A 16,128-nucleotide genomic window follows, 5' to 3' on the forward strand; every position below is an offset into this window, starting at 1 on the left:
AAACAGGGAACTTTCAGGAGGATGGCAAACAGGACGGCAAACAGGACAATCACTACACTACAGTAACCAGACAAGAGCGTTTACTGTGGTCATGGCAAGCATTAACGATCAAGCACTCATTGTCAAAAGCGCTAGTTTGCAAGAGGAACGCTGTGTTTCTGCCCAGTTTCGAACTGAGGACCTTTCACATGTAAAGCGAACTTGATAACCGCTACACTACAGCAACAAACCGATTCAAACAAACAAAAAATGCTGTGGTCATGGCAAGCAATAAAGAACAAGCACTGAAAGTCAAAAAGATCATTTTCCAAGAGAAATAAAAGCTGTGTTTCTGCCCAGTTTCGAACTGGGGACCTTTCGCGTGTGAGGAGAACGTGATAACCGATACACTACAGTAACCGGATGCAAGTGCTTACTGTGGTGACAACAAGCAATCGAGATCAAGAACTGAAAGTCAAAAGCTTGGATACCAAAGGGTAACAGCGTGTTTCTGCCCAGTTTCGAACTGGGGAACTTTCGCGTGTTAGGCGAACATGATAACCACTACACTACAGAAACCGGATGCGGAAGGTTTCTGCCCGGGATCAAAACAGGGAACTTTCAGGAGGATGGCAAACAGGACAATCACTACACTACAGTAACCAGACAAGAGCATTTACTGTGGTCATGGCAAGCATTAACGATCAAGCACTCATTGTCAAAAGCGCTAGTTTGCAAGAGGAACGCTGTGTTTCTGCCCAGTTTTGAACTGAGGACCTTTCGCGTGTAAAGCAAACGTGATAACCACTACACTACAGAAGCCAACCAATTCAAACAAGCAAAAAATGCTGTGGTCATAGCAAGCAATAAAGAACAAGCACTGAAAGTCAAAAAGATCGTTTTCCAAGAGAAAAAGCTGTGTTTCTGCCCAGTTTCAAACTGGGGACCTATCGCATGTGAGGCAAACGTGATAACCGCTACACTACAGAAACCAGATGCAAGCGCTTACTGTGGTGACAACAAGCAATCGAGATCAAGAACTGAAAGTCAAAAGCTTGGGTACCAAAGGGTAACAGCATGTTTCTGCCCAGTTTCGAACTGGGGACCTTTCGCATGTTAGGCGAATGTGATAACCACTACACTACAGAAACCGGCTGCGGAAGGTTACTGTGGTCATGACGAGCCATCGAGAACAGAGACTCAACGTCAAAAGCTTTAATATCAACGCCTAATGTCATGCTTCTATCCAGTTTCGAACTGGGGACCGTTCGCGTGTGAGGTGAACGTGACAACTAGTGTTGAGCATTCCGATACCGCAAGTATCGGGTATCGGCCGATATTAGCGGTATCGGAATTCCGATACTGACTTCCGATACTTTTGTCATATCGGATTCCGGAATCGGAATCGGAAGTTCCCATCATGCTATGAGCCTGCTTGCTTTGATTAAGCCAATGGGAATCCTCCGAAGTGTGGGCACATCCTGTTAGGCATGTAGGCATGTTAACTATTGGCATGGCTGTGATTGGCTGCCGAAATGATGTCATGATGCACTATAAAAGCCACCGCAGCCGCCATTTCTGGTCACTCTGCTGTGAATTCAGTTAGGGACAGGCTGCTGTAGAAGACTGTGAGGGACAGTTAGAAATAGCGATTCCACCAAACATCTAGTGCTTTACCCAGGCTACATAAACCACCACTGTAGCCTTCTTTGCCCTAGCAGCAGTGTTCACAGCTGTCTGCAAGGGCTGTGTGAGTGCAGCTCACCCTGTGGAGTGGGTCCTGCAGCCACGTCAGGCTGTAGGCCACCCAGTGTGATCACTGCTGCCTCATACATCTTTTATTTTTTGAGCTGCATTTTTTACATAATTTCAATCTAGTGTGCTTCCATCCGTATCCATATACGTTGGTTGCAAACACTAGTAGTAGACAGCGGAGCCTTTCTGCAGCCTTTCAGTGCTAGTGTCCACTTTGCTGCACTGTTCACGGCTGTCAGAGAGGTCTCTGACTGTGTGTGAGTGCAGCTCACGCTGAGTAGTGTGTCCTGCAGCTACGTCTGGCTGTAGGACGCTCAGCGTGCGTCAGTGCCTCACACATATTTTTATTTGAGTGCAGCTCATTTTTTCTTCTATTAGTGTGCATCCATCAGTCTCCATCTACGGTGGTTGCAAACACTATATAGGAGTACACAGCGGAGCCTTTCTGCAGTCTGTCAGTGCCAGTGCCCAATTAGCTGCACTGTTGACGGCTGTCTGAGAGGTCTCTGACTGTGTGTGAGTGCAGCTCACGCTGAGTAGAGTGTCCTGCAGCTACGTCTGGTTGTAGGACGCTCAACGTGCGTCACTGCCTCACACATATTTGTCTTTGAGTGCAGCTCATTTTTTCTTCTCCTATTAGTGTGCATCCATCCGTATCCATCAACATTGGTTGGTTGCAAACACTATATAGGAGTAGATAGAGGAGCCTTTTTTTCTGGCTTGTGCCCTGCCGGCGCAGCCAGATTTGTATTACCCAATTTTTTTGGAGCCTCATCTTTTGCATTGTAGGTTACCTGCCTGCATTGTAATAGCTCCAAAACGTTGGTGATACTATCAGTTTCAATTCTTTGTTCACATACTTTGAGTTTGTTTCCAACAAAGAAACCACAAAAAAAGTTCACCAAACACTACATTTGGAACTTGTGTAGGCCACATCAGCTCCTATTAAAGTGTAGTCCACATACACACACTTCATAAAATTAGTGTTTCTTGTACCTGTAACCAGCTGTTCAGGAATAAGCACACTAAGGCCCCCCTTTGTACTTTTCTGCCTATCTTAAGCAGTCTGGCAAGATGAAGAAGGCAGGGAGTAAGGCGCGTGGGCGTGGGCGTGGAGTTTCAGCAGGGAGAGGACGTGGGGATTCTGCAGGGAGAGGATGTGGGGATTCAGCAGGTAGAGGACGTGGGGATTCTGGGCCTGCTGCGGGCACCAGTGGATCAGCATCCCCCAGTTTTAGCAGGCAACAGTCCTTTATGCGCAGCTTTGTAGGACCTCAACGTACCCCACTGCTGTGGGAGGAACAAATTGAAGCCGTTGTCGGATGGATGGCAGCTAACGCATCGACTTCAATTACTTCCGCATCCTCTCAGGATCAGAGCACCGAAGAGGGAGAAATGTCAGCAACCTCAATACCACAAATATGTGGAAACATGTGCGCACCAAGCACAAGTTGGAGTTGCAGAGACACCCTGAAGACGTAGGCCAACGTACAGCACCACCTACCACCTCTTCAGTTCGTGTTGGGGCCTCTTCCTCCAGCTCACACACTGCTGGTTCGGCTTCCTCACAGGATCGCCAAGGAAGAACCTCTGCCACTGTTGTCCGGAGACCCTGTCAGATTCCACCCATAGCAGCACGTTCCCATCCATCACAGCCATCGGTAGCACAGGCATGTGATAATAGGCGCCCTTACTCGGCAAACCATCCCCGAGCACAGTCTCTGAATGCTGGCATTACCAAACTTCTGGCAGTTGAAATGCTGTCATTCAGGCTGGTGGACACTGACACCTTCCGGGACTTAATGGCATTGGCAGTCCCCCAATACAACGTGCCCAGCCGCTTTTATTTCAGCAGGCGAGCCGTCCCTGCCCTGCAGAAACATGTTGAGGGCAAAATAAAACATGCGCTACTAAACGCCGTTAGTAGCAAGGTCCACCTGACTACCGATGCGTGGACCAGTAACCATGGACAGGGACGATACCTTTCCCTCACTGCCCACTGGGTCAATGTTGTGGAGCCGGGTACAGATCTGGAGAGTGGCGCTGTACGTGTTCTTCCAACGCCACGGATTGCAGGACTCCAGTCTGTACACATAGACTCCTCCTCCTACTCAAGTTCCTCAGAAACAGCAGAGCAGGAGACTGTTACGACCGATATGAGCACAGCCGTGGCCAAACGTCAACAGGCTGTACTCAAATTAATTTCTTTGGGGAATCGAAGCCACACAGCGCAGGAGCTCTGGAATGCTATCAAGCTGGAGAGCGATGTGTGGTTTGGGCCAGTGAATCTCAAGCCGGGCTTGGTAGTGTGTGACAATGGCCGAAATCTGGTGGCAGCTCTTGGCCTAGGCAACCTCACACACATCCCATGTCTGGCACATGTGCTTAACTTGGTCGTGCAGAGCTTTCTGAGGGACTATCCGGATCTTGATGCACTGTTGCACAAGGTCCGCATAGAGTGCGCTCACTTGCGACGTTCCAGCACGGCAAGATCGCGCCTCGCTGCTCTGCAGCGACGATTTGGCCTTCCGGAAAATCGCATCATATGTGACCTACCCACCCGGTGGAATTCAACGTTACATATGTTGGAGCGGTTGTGTGAGCAGCAGGCAGCAGTCATGGAGTACCAGCTGCATCAGGCGCAAACAAGTCGCACTGTGCGCCGTTCACACTTCAGCACCATTGAGTGGGCCTCTATGAAGGACATCTGCCTCGTTTTGCGTGCCTTCGATGAATCCACGCGGATGGCGAGTGCAGATGATGCACTAGTCAGCATGACTGTCCCCCTTATCTGCCTGCTTCAACAAACACTGCAAGCACTAAGGGATGAGGTTTCGGAAGAGGTGGAGGATGAGGAGTCCCAAATGCCATCTGCTTCTGGACAGTCTGCGCTACGTGTTTCCTCACAAAGGCCTAGGCAGGGGACACTTTGTGAGGAGGATGAGGAGGAGTCGATGGAGGAGGAAGACATCTCTCCAGAGGAGGGAGGTACACAAACCTCTACTCAGTATGTACAGCGAGGGTGGGGTGATGCAGAGCAGGCCGAGGTCACGCCTCAAACAGGGGACAGCGGTTCTTTGGCAGTTGGGAGTCTGCAGCACATGGTTGATTTCATGCTGCAGTGCCTGAGAAACGACCGCCACATCGCCCACATTCTCGTCTCGGCTGATTATTGGGTGTACACCCTCCTAGATCCTCGCTACCGGGACAGCGTACAAAGGCTCATACCAACGTTGAACCGGGAGCGTAAACTGCGGGAGTACGAAGAGTCACTGGTGCAGTCCATAATGTTTTCCATTCCACCCGACAGCATTCTTGCTAGTGCTTTACAAAGCAGCTCTGTGCGTCGAGGCAGTGGAGGAAACTCTGCACAAAGAGGGAGCAGAGGCAGCGCCGCAGCACAAGGCAAGACCACTATGGCCCAAATGTGGCAAAGCTTTGTGTGTCCACCACAATTGTCTACACCATCAGCGACGCCTCGAGTCAGCAGGAGGCAACGCTTCCGTCAGATGGTGTCAGACTACATGTCTTGCCCTGTCGCTGTACTCCCAGATGGCTCTTCCCCCTTCAAGTTTTGGGTCTCTAAGCTGGATACATGGCCAGAGCTTAGCCAGTATGCATTGGAGGTGCTGGCTTGCCCTGCTGCCAGTGTATTATCGGAACGTGTCTTTAGTGCCGCAGGTGGTGTACTAACAGACCGTCGCACGCGACTATCTTCCGATAATGTTGACCGGCTGACTTTTCTGAAAATGAACAAGGCCTGGATCTCCAAAGACTTTGCCATTCCTCTTACAGACTAAATTAGTGGTTGGCAACTGTATCCAGGTCTGCTGGTGTGTTCATTTTTCTACCACCTGAACTATAATCCCTGTGCTTCAACACAGCCAGTTGTCGCTCAGATGTGTCGTCTGCAGAGAAACACACTAGCTCCTGTGTTAGTGGGGTTCAGTAACGCCAGCTGATCCCCTGCTGTGTGGACGGCAAAGTCACCAGCTCCATCAACATTCAAACCACTACTGATTTTTAACCGTGCCCAACTTAGGTCTCTGGCTCCACTGTCTCTACTATTTCCCCTGACCTCCAACCCCGCCATCTACATCTCTGAAGTGGCGTCAGCACAATCTACACTTGTTCCTGTGTTCCTGTGGCTCAGTCCCATCAGTTTATCCCCTGATGTGTGTCCGGCAAGGTCTCCTGCTCTGCCACATTCCCATAACCAGTAGTGGGAATGAGGACAGAGCTGGCGAACTTGCCAGACAAACATCAGGGGATCAACTGACGGGACTGAGCACCAGTAACACAGGAACAAGTGTAGATTGTGCTGACGCCACTTCAGAGATGTAGCTGGCGGGGTTGGAGGCCAGGGTAAATAGTAGAGACAGTGGAGCCAGAGGCCTAAGTGAAGCATGGTTAGAATCAGTAGTAGTCAACAACCTCCATAAAAACCGCTGCCCATTGGCCTCTGCATGCGGCATGCGTAATCCTGGGCTCCAACAGTGTCAGTTGGTGTTCAGAAGTGTCGTCTCCACAGAGCCAAACACATTCGTTCAAGTGTTAGTGGGGTTCAGCACTGCCAGCTGTTCCCCTGCTGTGGAGATGGCAAGTCTCCTGCTGCCTTCAGCTGCCAAAAGCAACAGGCCCCAGCCTGCTCCTCGCCTAATCCTGGGCTCCAACAGCATCAGTTGGTGTTCAGAAGTGACATCTCCACAGAGCCAAACACATTAGTTCGAGTATTAGTGGGTTTCAGCACTGCCAGCTGTTCCCCTGCTGTGGAGATGGCAAGTCTCCTGCTGCCTTCACCTGCCAAAAGCAACAGGCCCCAGCCTGCTCCTCGCCTAATCCTGGGCTCCAACAGCGTCAGTTGGTGTTCAGAAGTGTCGTCTCCACAGAGCCAAACACATTCGTTCGAGTGTTAGTGGGTTTCAGCACTGCCAGCTGTTCCCCTGCTGTGGAGATGGCAAGTCTCCTGCTGCCTACACCTGCCAAAATCCAGTAGGCCCCAGCCTGCTCCACGCCTAATCCTGGGCTCCAACAGCGTCAGTTGGTGTTCAGAAGTGACATCTCCACAGAGCCAAACACATTCGTTCGAGTGTTAGTGGGTTTCAGCACTGCCAGCTGTTCCCCTGCTGTGGAGATGGCAAGTCTCCTGCTGCCTTCACCTGCCAAAAGCAACAGGCCCCAGCCTGCTCCTCGCCTAATCCTGGGCTCCAACAGCGTCAGTTGGTGTTCAGAAGTGTCATCTCCACAGAGCCAAACACATTCGTTCAAGTGTTAGTGGGGTTCAGCACTGCCAGCTGTTCCCCTGCTGTGGAGATGGCAGTCTCTCCTGCTGTCAGCTCATTCCAAATACAGTAGGCCTCTGCCTACACCCTCCTATTTCCTGGGCTTCAACACAGCCAGTTGTAGCTCGGAAGTGCCGTCCACACGGAAAGAGACACTTGCTCCCGTGTCTCAGTGGGGTTCAGTAACGTCAGCTGATCCCCTGTTGTGTGGATGGCAGTCTCTCCTGCTGTCACCTCATTCCAAATACAGTAGGCCTCTGCCTACACCCTCCTATTTCCTGGGATTCAACACAGCCAGTTGTAGCTTGGAAGTGCCGTCCACACGGAAAGAGACACTTGCTCCCGTGTCTCAGTGGGGTTCAGTAACGTCAGCTGATCCCCTGCTGTGTGGATGGCAGTCTCTCCTGCTGTCACCTCATTCCAAGTACAGTAGGCCTGTGCCTACACCCTCCTATTTCCTGGGCTTCAACACAGCCAGTTGTAGCTCGGAAGTGCCGTCCACACGGAAAGAGATACTTGCTCCCGCGTCTCAGTGGGGTTCAGTAACGTCAGCTGATCCCCTGCTGTGTGGATGGCAGTCTCTCCTGCTGTCACCTCATTCCAAATACAGTAGGCCTCTGCCTACACCCTCCTATTTCCTGGGCTTCAACACAGCCAGTTGTAGCTCGGAAGTGCCGTCCACACGGAAAGAGACACTTGCTCCCGTGTCTCAGTGGGGTTCAGTAACGTCAGCTGATCCCCTGCTGTGTGGATGGCAGTCTCTCCTGCTGTCACCACATTCCAAATACAGTAGGCCTCTGCCTACACCCTCCTATTTCCTGGGCTTCAACACAGCCAGTTGTAGCTCGGAAGTGCCGTCCACACGGAAAGAGACACTTGCTCCCGTGTCTCAGTGGGGTTCAGTAACGTCAGCTGATCCCCTGCTGTGTGGATGGCAGTCTCTCCTGCTGTCGCCACATTCCAAATACAGTAGGCCTCTGCCTACACCCTCCTATTTCCTGGGATTCAACACAGCCAGTTGTAGCTCGGAAGTGCCATCCACACGGAAAGAGATACTTGCTCCCGTGTCTCAGTGGGGTTCAGTAACGTCAGCTGATCCCCTGCTGTGTGGATGGCAGTCTCTCCTGCTGTCACCTCATTCCAAATACAGTAGGCCTCTGCCTACACCCTCCTATTTCCTGGGCTTCAACACAGCCAGTTGTAGCTCGGAAGTGCCGTCCACACGGAAAGAGATACTTGCTCCCGTGTCTCAGTGGGGTTCAGTAACGTCAGCTGATCCCCTGCTGTGTGGATGGCAGTCTCTCCTGCTGTCACCACATTCCAAATACAGTAGGCCTCTGCCTACACCCTCCTATTTCCTGTGCTTCAACACAGCCAGTTGTAGCTCGGAAGTGCCGTCCACACGGAAAGAGACACTTGCTCCCGTGTCTCAGTGGGGTTCAGTAACGTCAGCTGATCCCCTGCTGTGTGGATGGCAGTCTCTCCTTCTGTCACCACATTCCAAATACAGTAGGCCTCTGCCTACACCCTCCTATTTCCTGGGCTTCAACACAGCCAGTTGTAGCTCGGAAGTGCCGTCCACACGGAAAGAGATACTTGCTCCCGTGTCTCAGTGGGGTTCAGTAACGTCAGCTGATCCCCTGCTGTGTGGATGGCAGTCTCTCCTGCTGTCACCTCATTCCAAATACAGTAGGCCTCTGCCTACACCCTCCTATTTCCTGGGCTTCAACACAGCCAGTTGTAGCTTGGAAGTGCCGTCCACACGGAAAGAGACACTTGCTCCCGTGTCTCAGTGGGGTTCAGTAACGTCAGCTGATCCCCTGCTGTGTGGATGGCAGTCTCTCCTGCTGTCACCACATTCCAAATACAGTAGTCCTCTGCCTACACCCTCCTATTTCCTGGGCTTCAACACAGCCAGTTGTAGCTCGGAAGTGCCGTCCACACGGAAAGAGACACTTGCTCCCGTGTCTCAGTGGGGTTCAGTAACGTCAGCTGATCCCCTGCTGTGTGGATGGCAAAGTCTCCTGCTGCCTACACAGTTGTACCACTACTGATTTTTAACCGTGCTCCAATTAGGCCTGTGGCTCCACTGTCTCTCGTATTTCCCCTGTCCTCCAACCCCGCCAGTTACAGCTCCGAAGTGGCATCTGCACAATCCACACTTGTTCCTGTGTTACAGGTGTTCAGTCCGGTCAGTTAATCCCCTGGTGTGTGTCCGGCAATGTCACCTGCTCTGTCCACATTCACATAACTAGTTATGAGAATGTGGACAGAGCAGGCGACATTGCCGGACACACATCAGGGGATTAACTGACCGGACTGAACACCTGTTACACAGGAACAAGTGTGGATTTTGCAGACGCCACTTCGGAGCTGTAACTGGCGGGGTTGGAGGACAGGGGAAATACGAAAATCAGTGAAGCCACAGTCCTAAGTGGAGCTTGGTTAAAATTAGTAGAAGTCTACAACCGATCTTAAAATTTCTTCAATGCAGCCTCAGCCTGCTCCGTGCTTGTCCCTGGGCTTCAACACAGCCAGTTGTTGCTCGGAAGTGCCGTCTTCACAGAGTAAAACACTAGCTCCTGTGTTTGTGGGGTTCAGTAACGTCAGCTGTTCCCCTGCTGTTTTGATGGCAATCTGTCCTGCTGCCTCCCAATTGACAGCACATCAGGCCTCAGCCTGCTAAGTGCTTGTCCTGGGCTCCAACATCGCCAGTTGCTGCTCATAACTGACTTTGGCACGGGTACTCCCTCCTGCCCAGCTTGGTTCCAGCCCTGCCTGCTGTTTCCGGGAAGTGTCAATGTCAGTTTGCCACCCCAAGTTGCCATTTCGTGTTGCGGTTGGGTTAGCCGAGGCTAGGGTGCCAGCAGTTTAGGTGCTTCCTATGTGGACTGCGGGTTCTGGTAAGAAAGGCTTGTTCCGTAGTGCCAGTAGGACAAGCACCCCCTGTAGGACTGTGTGATTCGGTAACTGCGGCCAGCTTGCAGCATGCCAACTTTGCTTTTCAGGGGTAACTTCTGCTACCCCTCCGGGTTCCAGCACCGTCAGCTGGTTCTCGTCAGAGCCTTTGGCCTAGGTGCCTCCATCTCGGTATCCGAGTTCCGGCAATGTCTGCTGGTCCTTGGTAGTGCTTTGTAGCACAGGTACCTCCTGCTTAGTAACCGGGTTTCAGCACCGTCAGCTGGTCCTCGGTTGTGCCATTGGCTCTTATTCCTTCTGCTGCCCCTCCGGGTGCCAGCACTGTCAGCTGGTCCTCGCTATTTCCATTTGCTCTTGCAGCTTATGCTACCCCTCCGGGTTCCAGCACCGTCAGCTGGTTCTCGTCAGAGCCTTTGGCCTAGGTGCCTCCATCTCGGTATCCGAGTTCCGGCAATGTCTGCTGGTCCTTGGTAGTGCTTTGTAGCACAGGTACCTCCTGCTTAGTAACCGGGTTCCAGCACCGTCAGCTGGTCCTCGGTTGTGCCATTGGCTCTTATTCCTTCTGCTGCCCCTCCGGGTGCCAGCACTGTCAGCTGGTCCTCGCTATTTCCATTTGCTCTTGCAGCTTATGCTACCCCTCCGGGTTCCAGCACCGTCAGCTGGTTCTCGTCAGAGCCTTTGGCCTAGGTGCCTCCATCTCGGTATCCGAGTTCCGGCAACGTCTGCTGGTCCTTGGTAGTGCTTTGTAGCACAGGTACCTCCTGCTTAGTAACCGGGTTCCAGCACCGTCAGCTGGTCCTCGGTAGTGCCATTGGCTCTTGTTCCTTCTGCTGCCCCTCCGGGTGCCAGTACAGTCAGCTGGTTCAAGAGGACAAAGAACAGGAAGACAACCACCAAGATGCAGAACAACAAGAGAGAGAAGACAAAGAAGCATAAAAAAACAAAGCAGAAGAACATTAAGCATAAGACTAATACTCTGAGCAAATGATATTATCTTATTTATAAGCAGAAGAAGACTAAGCAGTGTATGGGGGTGAGTCCGTTCCTCCTCGTGGTGCCCCTGGAAAAGGCCTGCTGCTGCAGGCCAAACTGAACGCGGACAAATCCTGTTGTAAATCTTTTGTGACAGGCAGAACGGAAGGTGTAAACTTCTAACTTTTCTAGATAACAACTACAGGAATGCCTGACACAAACAAGAATATGATGAAGAGGAATAGGAAGAAGATGAAGAAGTTGAATATGTAGAATAATAATTGTTGAATAAGAAGAATATGAAGAATGTAAGAAAAGGAAGAAGAAGAAGAATGTAAAAAAAGGAAGTAGAAGAATTTAAAAAAAGGAAGAAGAGTGTAAAAAAAGGAATAAGAAGAAGAATATAAAAAAAGGAAGTAGAAGAATGTAAAAAAAGGAAGAAGAATGTAAAAAAAGGAATAAGAAGAAGAAGAAGGTAAAAAAAGGAAGAAGAATAAGAAAGAAGAAGAAAGAAGAAAGAAGAAGAAGACATACATGTCTGGCAAAATATAAATGAGGCTAACATAGTCAATATCTTTGTAACTCCTAACGTCTTTAAAAAAAAAGTTTAATTCCTGCTATTCCATTTGATTGGGCTAAACCTCTATGGCTTTAATGTCTCCTCCACCTCCCACAATACATTCTACATTATTCTTAGTTGTTTTTCTTCATGTAGAATTAACCTACAAGGAAAGAAAGGGTTTTTTTTAATTCCGATATTTTGGCCCCAGTGACTTGCATTGGTTCCCGGTATCGGAATCGGCGATACCGATACTTTTTTTTAAGATCGGCCGATCCATTCCGATCCGATATTTTCAAGTATCGGCTGGTATCGCTCAACTCTAGTGACAACCACTACACTTCAGAAACTCCATGCAAAGCTAAAGATGTTTAAACATGCTGAAATGAACTTGAAAAAGAAAAAAACATCCAGCCAAAGTCAAGAGGTCTTACTCTATGTCTGAAGACAGGACAAAGTGCATTTTGCAACACAGGAACCTTTCATTTGTCAGGCTATTGGAGAAAAAGAACAAACAGGGAAACAAAAAAATGCTCCACAAAACATTCTCATGCCTTTGTCCAAAAGCCAAAAAGAAAAAGCACTGAGATGCCTGCTTTCGCACCTTGATCCTATCAGGTGTTACTTGAATTAGGAACACTTAGACACTGTCAAAAACACACATGCTTGCCAAAAGCAAAAACGGGTAGAAATAATCACATTGGTAAAAGTAATGCTCATTAAACCAGCAATAGAATATGCTAACTAAGGCTAATTAAGCCAACAATATACGTTTGTGATCAAAATAAAGAAAAGCCACATGTTTCTGCCCGGGATCAAAACAGGGAACTTTCAGGAGGACGGCAAACAGGACAATCACTACACTACAGTAACGTGACAAGAGCGTTTACTGTGGTCATGGCAAGCATTAAAGATCAAGCACTCATTGTCAAAAGCGCTAGTTTGCAAGAGGAACGCTGTGTTTCTGCCTAGTTTCGAACTGAGGACCTTTCACGTGTAAAGCTAACGTGATAACCGCTACACTACAGAAACAAACCAATTCAAACAAACAAAAAATGATGTGGTCATGGCAAGCAATAAAGAACAAGCACTGAAAGTCAAAAAGATCGTTTTCCAAGAGAAATAGCTGTGTTTCTGCAAAGTTTCGAACTGGGGACCTTTCGCGTGTGAGTCAAACGTGATAACGGCTACACTACAGAAACCGGATGCAAGCGCTTACTGTGGTGACAACAAGCAATCGAGATCAAGAACTGAAAGTCAAAAGCTTGGATACCAAAGGGTAACAGCGTGTTTCTGCCCAGTTTCGAACTGTGGACCTTTCGCGAGTTAGGCGAACGTGATAACCACTACACTACAGAAACCGGCTGCGGAAGGTTACTGTGGTCATGACGAGCCATCGAGAACAAAGACTCAACGTCAAAAGCTTTAATACCAACGCCTAATGTCATGCTTCTATCCAGTTTCGAACTGGGGACCGTTCGTGTGTGAGGTGAACGTGACAACCACTACACTTCAGAAACTCAATGCAAAGATAAACATGTTTAAACATGCTGAAATGAACTTGAAAAAGAAAAAAACAGCCAGCCAAAGTCAAGAGGTCTTCCTCTATGTCTGAAGACAGGACAAAGTGCATTTTGCAACACAGGAACCTTTCATTTGTCAGGCTATTGGAGAAAAAGAACAAACAGGGAAACAAAACCATGCTCCACAAAACATTCTCATGCCTTTGTCCAAAAGCCAAAAAGAAAAAGCACCTAGATGCCTGCTTTCGCACCTTGATCCTATCAGGTGTTACTTGAATTAGGAACACTTAGACACTGTCAAAAACACACATGCTTGCCAAACGCAAAAACGGGTAGAAATAATCACATTGGTAAAAGTAATGCTCATTAAACCAGCAAAAGAATATGCTAACTAAGGCTAATTAAGCCAACAATATACATTTGTGATCAAAATAAAGAAAAGCCACATGTTTCTGCCCGGGATCAAAACAGGGAACTTTCAGGAGGATGGCAAACAGGACAATCACTACACTACAGTAACCAGACAAGAGCGTTTACTGTGGTCATGGCAAGCATTAAAGATCAAGCACTCATTGTCAAAAGCGCTAGTTTGCAAGAGAAACGCTGTGTTTCTGCCCAGTTTCGAACTGAGGACCTTTCGCGTGTAAAGCGAACGTGATAACCTCTACACTACAGAATCCAACCAACTCAAAAAAAACCAAAAATGCTGTGGTCATGGCAAGCAATAAAGAACAAGCATTGAAAGTCAAAAAGATAGTTTTCCAAGAGAAAAAGCTGTGTTTCTGCCCAATATCGAACTGTGGACCTTTCGCGTGTGAGGCAAACGTGATAACCGGTACACTACAGAAACCGGATGCAAGTGCTTACTGTGGTGACAACAAGCAATTGAGATCAAGAACTGAAAGTCAAAAGCTTGGATGCCAAAGGGTAACATTGTGTTTCAGCCCAGTTTCAAACTGGGGACCTTTCGCGTGTTAGGCGAACGCGACAACCACTACATTACAGAAACCGGCTACGGAAGGTTACTGTGGTCATGACGAGCCATAGAGAACAAAGACTCAACATCAAAAGCTTTAATTTCAACGCCTAATGTCATGCTTTTATCCAGTTTCGAACTGGGGACCGTTCGCGTGTGAGGTGAACGTGACAACCACTACACTTCAGAATCGCCATGCGAAGCTAAAGATGTTTAAACATGCTGAAATGAACTTGAAAAAGGAAAAAAACATCCAGCCAAAGTCAAGAGGTCTTCCTCTATGTCTGAAGACAGGACAAAGTGCATTTTGCAACACAGGAACCTTTCATTTGTCAGGCTATTGGAGAAAAAGAACAAACAGGGAAACAAAACCATGCTCCACAAAACATTCTCATGCCTTTGTCCAAAAGCCAAAAAGAAAAAACACCTAGATGCCTGCTTTCGCACCTTGATCCTATCAGGTGTTACTTGAATTAGGAACACTTAGACACTGTCAAAAACACACATGCTTGCCAAAAGCAAAAACGGGTAGAAATATTCACATTGGTAAAAGTAATGCTCATCAAACCAGCAATAGAATATGTTAACTAAGGCTAATTAAGCCAACAATATATGTTTGTGATCAAAATAAAGAAAAGTCACATGTTTCTACCCGGAATCAAAACAGGGAACATTCAGGAGGATGGCAAACAGGACAATCACTACACTACAGTAACCAGACAAGAGCGTTTACTGTGGTCATGGCAAGCATTAAAGATCAAGCACTCATTGTCAAAAGCGCTAGTTTGCAAGAAAAACACTGTGTTTCTGCCCAGTTTCGAACTAGGGACCTTTCGCGTGTTAGGCAAACGTGATAACCTCTACACTACAGAAACCGGATGCAAGCGCTTACTGTGGTGACAACAAGCAATCGAGATCAAGAACTGAAAGTCAAAAGCTTGGATACCAAAGGGTAACAGCGTGTTTCTGCCCAGTTTCGAACTGGGGACCTTTCGAGTGTTAGGCGAACGTGATAACTAGAGTTGAGCGAAACGGGTCGAAAAAATTCAAAAGTCGTCGACTTTTGGCAAAGTCGGGTTTCATGAAACGAAACCCGACCCTAGGATGAGGTCGACCACGAGGCCCGCGACTTACGCGCCAAAGTCGCGTTTCAAAAGTTTGTTTTGCGCTCTTTTTCAGCCAATCAGGATCCACGGACACTGTGGGCAAAGTGATGACCTAGGCACGGGTCACCACCATCTTTCAGAAGGGCATGCAAGTGATTGGCTTGCTTTGGTGGGCGTCACAGGGCGTATAAAAGGGCGTGCACGCCGACCGCCATCTTACTTCTGCCGATCTTAGCATAGGGAGAGGTTGCTGCTGATTCTGTAGGGAGAGCGTTAGGCAGGGAAGAAGACAAAAAAACTGCTTCTGCTGCTAGCGATTTGGCCTGCACAACACACAAGTCACTGTGTGTGCAGTGCAAGGGGAGGCTATATTGTGGTGTATCAGTGGTGTTGGTTGTTGGGCTGCCTTTTAAGGCTTCCTGACACGCTGGCATTGCTGTTTACCCACTGCTCCGCAAACTGCTTTTTTAAAAGCAATCCAATCTCCCTTATCCTCTAGTCACTTTTGTCACAGCTGTGCCATCGAGCCTGTCACATAGCGCTCAGATATCAGTGGGCCTCACGCAATCCACAAGTGTCCAGTGTCCAAAAGTGTGCGCAGAGATTCAAAATCTCCATTATCCTCTCGTCACTTTGGTCACAGGCAGCTGTGCCATCGAGCGTGTCACATAGCGCTCAGATATCAGTGGGCCTCACACAATCCACAAGTGTCCAGTGTCCAAAAGTGTGCGCAGAGATTCAAAATCTCCATTATCCTCTCGTCACTTTGGTCACAGGCAGCTGTGCCATCGAGCGTGTCACATAGCGACCAGATATCAGTGGGCCTCACACTATCCACAAGTGTCCAGTTTCCAAAAGTGTGCGCAGAGATTCAAAATCTCCATTATCCTCTCGTCACTTTGGACACAGGCAACTGTGCCATCGAGCGTGTCACATAGCGCTCAGATATCAGTGGGCCTCACACAATCCACAAGTGTCCAGTGTCCAAAAGTGTGCGCAGAGATTCAAAATCTCCATTATCCTCTCGTCACTTTGGTCACAGGCAGCTGTGCCATCG

General features: G+C 48.8%; 3 non-coding genes across 3 annotated transcripts; all 3 read right to left on the reverse strand.

Moving 5' to 3' along the window:
• Window positions 1–485: 485 nt before the first annotated feature.
• On the reverse strand, window positions 486–558 carry TRNAV-AAC (transfer RNA valine (anticodon AAC)). Its single transcript has one exon. It is a non-coding gene; the product is annotated as a tRNA-Val (tRNA).
• A 170-nt stretch (window positions 559–728) lies between these two features.
• TRNAV-UAC (transfer RNA valine (anticodon UAC)) lies at window positions 729–801 on the reverse strand. Its single transcript has one exon. It is a non-coding gene; the product is annotated as a tRNA-Val (tRNA).
• A 256-nt stretch (window positions 802–1,057) lies between these two features.
• On the reverse strand, window positions 1,058–1,130 carry TRNAV-AAC (transfer RNA valine (anticodon AAC)). Its single transcript has one exon. It is a non-coding gene; the product is annotated as a tRNA-Val (tRNA).
• Between the last annotated feature and the right edge of the window lie 14,998 nt (window positions 1,131–16,128).

The sequence above is a fragment of the Dendrobates tinctorius genome, unplaced genomic scaffold (genome assembly GCF_039654945.1).
Source record: "Dendrobates tinctorius isolate UK_male_01 unplaced genomic scaffold, ASM3965494v1 ptg000421c, whole genome shotgun sequence".
Taxonomy (NCBI): Eukaryota; Metazoa; Chordata; class Amphibia; order Anura; family Dendrobatidae; genus Dendrobates; species Dendrobates tinctorius.